Here is a 10,085-nt window from a genome sequence, read left to right on the forward strand (position 1 = left end):
CAAATCCAGACTTCATCCATGAAATGGGTGCAGTTTCTTTATACCAAATGATGATAAAAAACAAAACACTCAGAACAGTAACTATAGATAGAAAAACTATAGAAAAGCAAAAACTCTTGACATATCGGACACTCCAGGTGCTCCGGGGTTATTTACAACCAAGTGGACAAAAACAAATAAAAACACAGAACGGAGGAATTTAAATGAAATGCAGGTGCACTGATATAATGCTATACTTCTTAGAACAACAATACAACATGCAAATTATGTAAACTGAGCTAAGCCTGATATCAATTCTATTTCCACAAGCCTAGTGTTGTTTATTGGAGCAAGGGATATTCTATTCTATAAGCTATTCTTATTTTCTAGCACTTTTCTAAAATGGAACTACCATACCAAACAAAACAAAACAAAAAATGAAAAAGAGAAGAAACAAACAATCATGAATATTAGAAGAGATATATTCAGGTGAGTGAAATTAGATCATAAATATGAGAAAATCTCTGCACTACTGTATCTGAAACAACCCAGCTCTCTATATTTAGTAAATTATAGGCAACATTTTATCCTTTTACAAATGCCTATGATAACGACCAATGAGAAAAATGGACATTTATTTAGCAATGAATAAACATATGGATAATAGATGTAAGGATAATATATTACAGTGTTTTCATGATTTTCAATGATCGAAGCAAACCTACTCACAAATGTGTGTGTGTGTGTGTGTGTGTGTGTGTGTGTGTGTGTGTGTGTGTGTGTGTTTGCATATGCATTTATGCCTATGCATGTCTATAATGAGCCACTTTGCTAATAGCAACAACCAGGTTCACTGCTGTCTTTCCAGTTCAGCTGAAACTGACGGACTCATCTGGTCTCCCTGTCTTGTATGTATTTGTCGTGGGTTTGGATTCTGAGTTATTCTGCTCTTTCACAGATCCACAAGTTTTGATTGTCACATGATCATTCCAGCTGTTTGTCTCGATGCATGGCCGATCAAAGGATGTGATCTCTCCACAGGCTTCATTTCTGTATCCGTCGTCGTTAGGCTCTCCGGGCTCTCCGGGCTCTCCGGGCTCTCCGGGCTCTCCGGGCTCTCCAGGCTCTCCGGGCTCTCCAGGCTCTCCAGGCTCTCCAGGGCCCCAGTAGCTGAAACCCAAAAAACAGAATACAGCTTTTTTCAAAGAACGCAACGCAAGAAGCATTTGATGGACAGCAACATACAGGATGTGGCCAACATCAACCAAAACACAACACAAAATTATCACAATATGATATTATGGCATGGTAAAGATTCATATTAAAACATCTCTGGAAAGTGTTTTAGACTGATATCAGAAAAATATTTAGGTCCCGAATTCACAAAAAGATGCAGGTAGCAGCGATGAACTACAGACGTCGCCTCAACTTTCATGTTGGCGCCTCCAGATTCACTCTGCAGGCCGTCTGTCAACATCTAGTCAAAGTCAAAATGTCTTTTGTTGGCACTGAAACAGACTCATTTCATTACAGTTTTTCTTGATTGCTAAGACACATTTCTTGAAATTATTCTCCATTTCCCAAAACTCTAAACACAAATGCATACTCATCTTCACAAACTTCAAACTTCCATGTCAAAACCAAACTCTCCACTCAAAACCATGTGATCTGACATCTAAACCAGACTTTGCCTTCAGACATCACACAGAAGCCATCAGATACACACACACTACAAAGCAGCCATGACACACTGCTGAGATCAATTCAAAACACTGCTGTAAAAACCTGTTACTGCAATGAATAATGGCTCTTATGGTTTTCCCCCAGAACAACCTCTTTACATGATGAACACAATATAAACACACAACACATGGATACATTTTCAACATTTTGAATTCCTCAATGTACTGTAGTAAAATAAACTGAAATTGAGTGAAAAAGTAAATGTGCTGTAAAAATATGCAACTGATAAAGAACGTAGAATACAGTAAAATAATTTCCATGTATTTACCAATATAAACCAATTAAAAAAAAACAGTTTGTAGATAAAGAAATAAATCACATTTATTCTGCCTCAGCATCCAGATTTGAGAATCTCATCAGAAACTATTTGTCTCCTTGCCCTTCCTCTTCCTCTTCCTCTTCCTCTTCCTCTCCTGTGTCCTCTTCCTCTACCTTCAGGTCTTTGTGGATCCATTGTTCCAAAACAAGTGAACTGACCCATGGCCCTTTTATCTATCTATCTATCTATCTATCTATCTATCTATCTATCTATCTATCTATCTATCTATCTACCTATGTATTTATCCTGAGGTTCTGATTGGTGTGTGAACAATTTTGACTCTTAGTGTTTGCACCTGGGGAATTGTGTGTTAATTGGGTTTGAGCTGTGATGACTTAATGAGTTAATGATATTGAATGCCAGAGCTTTCTAAATGAGCACATGGTGCAGCCAGTGAGATATGAAGGGATTTGTGTGGAGAGTTTTTCACAAAAAGTTCAACAAATGTGAATCATGTGTGAAAACAGGGGAATAGTGTTTATAGTTTTGGGAAATGGGTTTGTCTTTTGGTAGATGGCGTCATGGTTTGGGATGTTTAGTTAGTCGGCCCAGTTACAGTGTGGAAGCCATCGAGAAAAACTGTAATCCAGCATAACAACCTGACAGCTGGTCTGGTACTAGAGCAGCTTGACAGTATGAAGCTTAAGACCCAGTTGACTGAATTAATTCAAATACAAAAGTAATGTGAGAACCTTGTGGTCAGCGGTGTCCCATCTACCCATTTCCATTTCCCTTCCCTTCTCCTTTGGAATTGTGTTGTGAAGTCCTGGTTGATAGAGATGGAAACAAACAGGAATCAACATAAGTGATTGCATGTAAAATGTAAATTTGTTGTTTTATTTCCCCTGTGTTCTCTCTCTCTCTCTCTCTCTCTCTCTCTCTCTCTCTCTCTCTCTCTCTCTCTCTCTCTCTGTAACTGGTCTCTCTCTCTGGTCAGGTTGTTGTTACTGGTCTGTAACTGGTCTCTCTCTCTGGTCAGGTTGTTGGTACTGGTCTGTAACTGGTCTCTCTCCATCTTCAACAATTCAAGCTTCTGCGCATCTGAATTATCTGCAAGAATTTTTAGGAGAAAACCATTTTCCTTGAAGTAGTCCTACTATGAATTGAGATATCTGTTGCTCTTGGCAGTGAACAAGCATAAGGAAATGAAAATAGAATGGCACTCACACAAGAAGAGACGCAGAGAGGTGTTGAGACACACAGCAGCCCAAAGCTCACCAAGACCAGCCTGTAAAGGTTTCCCTCTGCAGAACAAACATCCACATGTGGGAAACCATCTTCACTTAGGCTGCTCCGGTATTTCAGTGTAAAGAAAATGTATCAAGGAAATCTGAAATCTTTGATTTCTCTTTCCATATTTTCCTTACCGTGTTTCTGGGCGGCCTGCTGACGCCCCTCAACAGAATTAGCCGTCATGAGATGATCCTCGTTATTTCATCTGGGACAAACCTCGCCTTTCTGCATCTGTCTTTGCTTGTGACTTCTGCATCTGTTGTTTGACTCCATGTTAGACTGAACTCTGTCAGCGTTTGGGTAAACCACATCTCAACACACCCCACACCCAACTACACAGCACAACACAACACAGTAGTAGCTTTCACAGAAATGTCCTTTATTCAATTCAGAAATTTACACACAGCCAAAAGAAGAGGTTGTGTTCCTCGGTGGCGATGGCCTGATTCATAAAACATTGGGAAAATAATTATAAAAGACGGAGTTTTTCATCATCACCATGTTGCTGTTACGGTTAAAACTGAAATATAAATGATTGTTACATTTTTAGGCTTCTGTCTCTCCATTAACTGCAGCGTGACTGTCTTCACCAGAGCCTCTTTAAGGTCCCGGAGCCTCTTTAAGGTCCCGGACCCTCTTTAAGGTCCCGGAGCCTCTTTAAGGTCCCGGAGCCTCTTTAAGGTCCCGGAGCGCCTCTTTAAGGCCCCGGACCCTCTTTAAGGTCCCGGAGCCTCTTTAAGGTCCCGGAGCCTCTTTAAGGTCCCGGAGCCTCTTTAAGGTCCCGGAGCGCCTCTTTAAGGTCCCGGAGCCTCTTTAAGGTCCCGGAGCCTCTTTAAGGTCCCGGAGCGCCTCTTTAAGGTCCCGGAGCCTCTTTAAGGTCCCGGAGCCTCTTTAAGGTCCCAGAGCGCCTCTTTAAGGTCCCAAAGCCTCTGTAAGGTCCCAGAGCGCCTCTTTAAGGTCCCAAAGCCTCTTTAAGGTCCCAAAGCCTCTGTAAGGTCCCAAAGCCTCTGTAAGGTCCCAGAGCGCCTCTTTAAGGTCCCAAAGCCTCTTTAAGGTCCCGGAGAGAGATTTTAGGCTTACTAAAGTATGTTTTGACTAGAAGCCTTTCATTGACTGACTTGCCCATCCCAAGATTTCTTCCATTTCTTTTTTCAGTTTTTCATTGACGGGCTAAGGTTGGGGGGGGCCGTTTTCACTTATTGTAATTTATATAATTTAGAAAGTGGGTGCTGAGAAGCCCTATGAGACTGTAACTGTAATTAAAGTAATGATCCACATTTGTCATATATATAAAAGTCAATTTTGCTTCTCTCTATCACTAATTGATAGTGATTCAAGCTGTAGCCAGTTCAAAACTTTTATATTTGCTTTTCTAAGCACCTGTGTGGGGGTTCCTCTTTTCCAGGAAAAATTCTCTGGCACACAGGAAGTGATGCGTTTTATGCTTCCTGCATGTTTCCTGTTTGGAATAAATATAAGAGAGGAGAAGTTTACAGTGAGTGTCTTTATTATTATGTTGGGCCAGAGCCTACACTGAGTGCAAAACACCAAAACAATGATCATTCATCACCAAAGCTGTAACCAAAATCAAGAAATACATTTTCACTTTCAGGCCTGTACAAATAAACTCTGACTTGACTGCATCTCATTTTGAATCCCATCTGTTACAATGTTGCAAACTTCAGAGCAAAATCCAAACTGTCTCGTAAACAGCGATGAGCATTTCCCCCCGAGTCAGATCCTTTCCTCTGTCGTCTCTTTGGTGTAAAGCATCACAGACCGGCTGGCTCGGTGAGCGAACATCTCCTCAGTCATGCTGTCAGTTCTCTGTCTCCTCATTTCTTTCTGTTTCCTTCACTGCTTTTCCTCCCCCTGCCATGGTCAGGGACTGACAAGCTAACACCGCACTGAGGGAAGTGAAACCAGCGCGGCACCACAGCATGTGAAACCAGAGAGCATCGCCGTGGAAACGCATCGTACCCCAGCCACATTTTCAACCATGTGTGCTATCTCAGATCAGAGGTGCTCACATTGCCATGGCTTTATTGTATATTAATGGAGACATGGAAAAAAACTTTTCACACCAAGAAAACTCTGAGTTATTTACAAAAGAAAAAGCACCAGAGCTGCTGATAGGGATCTGTCTCACTTTACAGAGAAGGGAAGTCATCTATATGTATGAGATGTGGTTTAGGAGGGATACTGAGAGCACAACAAGATGAACTCAGGAGAAAGTATAGTATATGAAAGTTACATATTATATTAGACGCACAACAGAACTACTGAAAGGTGCACACAAGTCATTGGACTAAGAAATAAAAAGCGAGAGACAGAAAGAGAGTTAAGTTTAAACTTGAATTCTGTCAATGATTCCAAATGTTTTTTGGGTTTTTTTTTGCTGGTGAATATTTTACTTACAACTACATTGAAATAGCAAAGTTTGCTTAACAGGCGTGGAATTTATTAAAGGACAATTCCAATGATGTGATATGAGATTTTGCTCATTTTTTACATTTTCCACCATCCCTTTAACCCTTTAATGTCCGCAGTGGAAATGTAAAATTTCATTTGCAGCACTTAAAGTAATAGCTAAGCTGAGCACAAATCCAGTATGAGGCCACAGCACATGTTTTTCTTTCAGTTTTTCTCAGTGGCTTTGGTTCAGTTCTCAGATCAGAATTGAAATTCTCCAAACTCCTTGTTCAACCCATAGAGATATAACACTACAACACTGTTATGTCTCCATGGTTCAGCCTCCACAGCATCTAGTCACTTGTGCACATCATAAAGCAGTTTCTCATTCTTTTGAACAAACTGCAAATGCTTTGGCACATTCATGCGAATGATTATGTACAACTGTCTGCTGTTTCCTACATTATCAGCTGCTTATGTCATGTTGATCAAAATGTATGATACTGGTTCTGTGTTGAATAGTCTCACCCCCCAAAACATCTAGGCATCACTGTATAAGTCATTACATGCAAAATGGTTGAACCAGTTGTCATAATCTCTCAAGCATATTTTCTGTACATTTCTATTAGACTTTTTTTGTGAATGTGTCCTGAATTGATGAATCGCTCCTGACTTTCACTAATGAAGGAATGTGTGAAGCGTTAGATCAGCCAATGATCAGCCAGTTCTCTAAAACAGCTCAGAGGTTCATCTCCTGAACCTCCAGCTGGAGCATACTGTATACAGACATGAGCTACAGTGTCTGATGATGGAAGAACAACAAGGAAATGAACAGAGAAGAAGAAGAGGAGTGAGGCTGCCTGGTGGAAGGTAGGGAGGCAAAACAGAGGAAACAGACATTTTATTGATCATTTTATAGGAATACTATAGAAATGGCCCTGAAGTCTGATCAGTCTCAATACTGTGCCAAGATAAAGCAACAGATAAATGTTTTTCTTTTGGAATCTGTATTGTGCCCAGATCATGTGTAGAAAAATAATATGAAGATCTGAAATTAACCTTTTTTTCAAGAGGTGTTTTATTTTGAAAATCAAAAAATCATCATTTTCACACAAGATCAATCATAAACACATGGGTGTGGAGCTACTCTCTCTTCAGTCAGGATATTGTAACTGGTCTCTCTCTTCAGTCAGGAAGTTGTTACTGGTCTTTATCTGGTCTCTCTCTTCAGTCAGGAAGTTGTTACTGGTCTCTCTCTTTAGTCAGGATGTTGTAACTGGTCTGTAACTGGTCTCTCTTTTCAGTCAGGATGTTGTTACTGGTCTGTAACTGGTCTCTCTTTTCAGTCAGGATGTTGTTACTGGTCTGTAACTGGTCTCTCTCTTCAGACAGGATGTTGTAACTGGTCTGTAACTGGTCTCTCCCTTCAGTCAGGATGTTGTTACTGGTCTCTCTCTTTAGTCATGATGTTGTAACTGGTCTGTAACTGGTCTCTCTCTTCAGTCAGGTTGTTGTACCTGGTCTGTAACTGGTCTCTCTCTTCAGTCAGGTTGTTGTAACTGGTCTCTCTCTTTAGTCATGATGTTGTAACTGGTCTGTAACTGGTCTCTCTCTTCAGTCAGGTTGTTGTAACTGGTCTGTAACTGGTCTCTCTCTTCAGTCAGGTTGTTGTACCTGGTCTGTAACTGGTCTCTCTCTTCAGTCAGGTTGTTGTAACTGGTCTCTCTCTTTAGTCATGATGTTGTAACTGGTCTGTAACTGGTCTCTCTCTTCAGTCAGGTTGTTGTAACTGGTCTGTAACTGGTCTCTCTCTTCAGTCAGGTTGTTGTACCTGGTCTGTAACTGGTCTCTCTGTTCAGTCAGGTTGTTGTACCTGGTCTGCAACTGGTCTCTCTCTTCAGTCAGGTTGTTGTACCTGGTCTGTAACTGGTCTCTCTCTTCAGTCAGGTTGTTGTAACTGGTCTCTCTCTTTAGTCATGATGGTGTAACTGGTCTGTAACTGGTCTCTCTCTTCAGTCAGGTTGTTGTACCTGGTATGTAACTGGTCTCTCTCTTCAGTCAGGTTGTTGTACCTGGTCTGTAACTGGTCTCTCTCTTCAGTCAGGTTGTTGTAACTGGTCTCTCTCTTTAGTCATGATGGTGTAACTGGTCTGTAACTGGTCTCTCTCTTCAGTCAGGTTGTTGTACCTGGTATGTAACTGGTCTCTCTCTTCAGTCAGGTTGTTGTACCTGGTCTGTAACTGGTCTCTCTCTTCAGTCGGTTGTGGCAGATCATCATTGGTCTCTTTCTCCAGTGACATTGTTGTAACCATAGAGATATAAGACTGTGTATATCTCTATGGTTCTCTCTCTCTGTGGCAGGGTTATTATAGTTAGCCAATAGCTGGTTTCTCTCCACATCCCACTTGGTTTTGTCTTTAAATTTTAGTTTTCTTTAGCTGTAATGTTCATAAATCTAACTCATTCAGGAATTCACACACCAGGCCCCCTGTGAACATAGAGACTAACTTTTATGACACTGTTTTTGAAAATTACATAAGGTGCAGATTTACAGATTCTGATTGCTGTTCTCAAGCAATATACAACAGCCAGTCACCACTGGATGAAATGAGGAAAACGTACGTTGGACCACCAGACCAGTGATGAAAGTAGAGGGCAATATCTGTCATGTCTGAGTGTGTGAGCATACCGTACATGGGCATGAGGGTGGATATGCATTTCATCACCACAGTTCACACTGCTGACATTCATTCAGGCAATGTGGTTTTCTTCTGCACTTCAGCTAAAACCACCAATGGACAGGAAACCTCTCTCTCTCTCTGTGTCTGTCTCTCTCTCTCTCTCTCTCTCTCTCTCTCTCTCTCTCTGTCTGTCTCTCTCTCTCTCTCTCTCTCTCTCTCTCCATCTACTTTTTACTCTCTCACCCTTCAACTCTCTCACCACATTGGTTCTTACAGAAGTCATTTTACTCTTATTACTTACATTTTGTTTTCCCAATAGCAAGTTGTTTTAGAATATACAGTCTATTCCGTGTGTGTGTGTGTGTGTGTGTGTGTGTGTGTGTGTGTGTGTGTGTGTGTGTGTGTGTGTGTGTGTGTGTGTGTGTGTGTGTGTGTGTGTGTGTCCATGAACTTGTAATATACTCCCTATTATGAGCATGCAGCAAGCATATTTGTTTCCATACATGTCCATTTCCTGAGAGTGCAGTTCCGGTTCTGTTTGGCTCCAGAAGTGGACCTCCTCACCGTCATTTACATCGATATTTTCTCTATTTTTTTCTGCCCTTTGTCTGTCGGTATCACCTGAGTATCTCTCTACGTTGACATACTGTAGATATCCCCAAGCTGACCCGTCACATTCATCGGTATTGTCAGTTCGGTTTGGTCTACAGCACAATATGTTGCCTGAGACCCCCAAAGTCCAGAGAGTGTCAAAGTAAAACCTTATGAGACAGACAGGAACATTTTGCCCATGTATGTGACTAACTTGTTGGAGGTGATATGTGTATTTTTAGGTGACTTTTACCTTGGCTAACCACTGCAGCTGTGTGTGGCTGCTGGTATTTTCATTTTGGTCAGAGCTCTGCTCCAAATGATCTTTTTCCCTCGGTGCAGCCGAGCATTCGGGTCAGTCAGGCAGTCAGTCAGTCAGGTGACACTTAGTGAGATGTCGCTTCATAAGATGGCCTCTAGAGGGCGTCTGTGAGTAAGAGATGGCCCTGGGTCTTTTGGCTATATCCAGGGGGTCACTGGGCCAAAACGCACCTGTACGCTGTTCCCGGGAGTGAAGGGTCGCACTCAGAGAAATATCACTCACTTGATTTAATTGTTCATCTGTCACAGAACGTTTTCGGCCATCCGGCCTTCATCAGTGTGAACAAATGAAGTCATACGTTCCTTATTTACAGGGACAGGCAGATTGCCAGGTGAACCTAATTTCTAATCATTGTGGTGTTATAATCACATGGAAACGCATCACATAGAATGGAATCACATAGAATTTCACTGCCAGTCAATACTGTGCATTGTAATTTCAAACAACTTAATCTGAAGTACAGCCACCATCCAGTTAGACATACTGAAATAACAATATTTAAAATTAACATTATTCACAAAGCATATTCCAGAACAGCTATGGCTGTCACTGTGGGCCTCAGGTTTCTCACCGTTCATAAATCAGTTCAAACCAATAAAAGCAAAAACCTTTAAACATGTAAATATGATCAAGGGATCAGTACAGATGGAGACTGTCTCTCTGCTTTCTGTTGGCTCTATTCTTTTATTCTATTTTATTTTATTTTATTTTATTTTATTTTATTTTATTTTATTTTATTTTATTTTATTTTATTTAGTCTTAGTCTTTATTTAGGCTATAGTATCAGTAGCAGCAGTAGCAGTGT

Source organism: Centroberyx affinis, unplaced genomic scaffold (assembly GCF_046629955.1).
Source record: "Centroberyx affinis isolate AG114_WGS23_722 - 3 ecotype Tasmania unplaced genomic scaffold, CSIRO-AGI_Caff_v1 ptg002381l_1, whole genome shotgun sequence".
Taxonomy (NCBI): Eukaryota; Metazoa; Chordata; class Actinopteri; order Beryciformes; family Berycidae; genus Centroberyx; species Centroberyx affinis.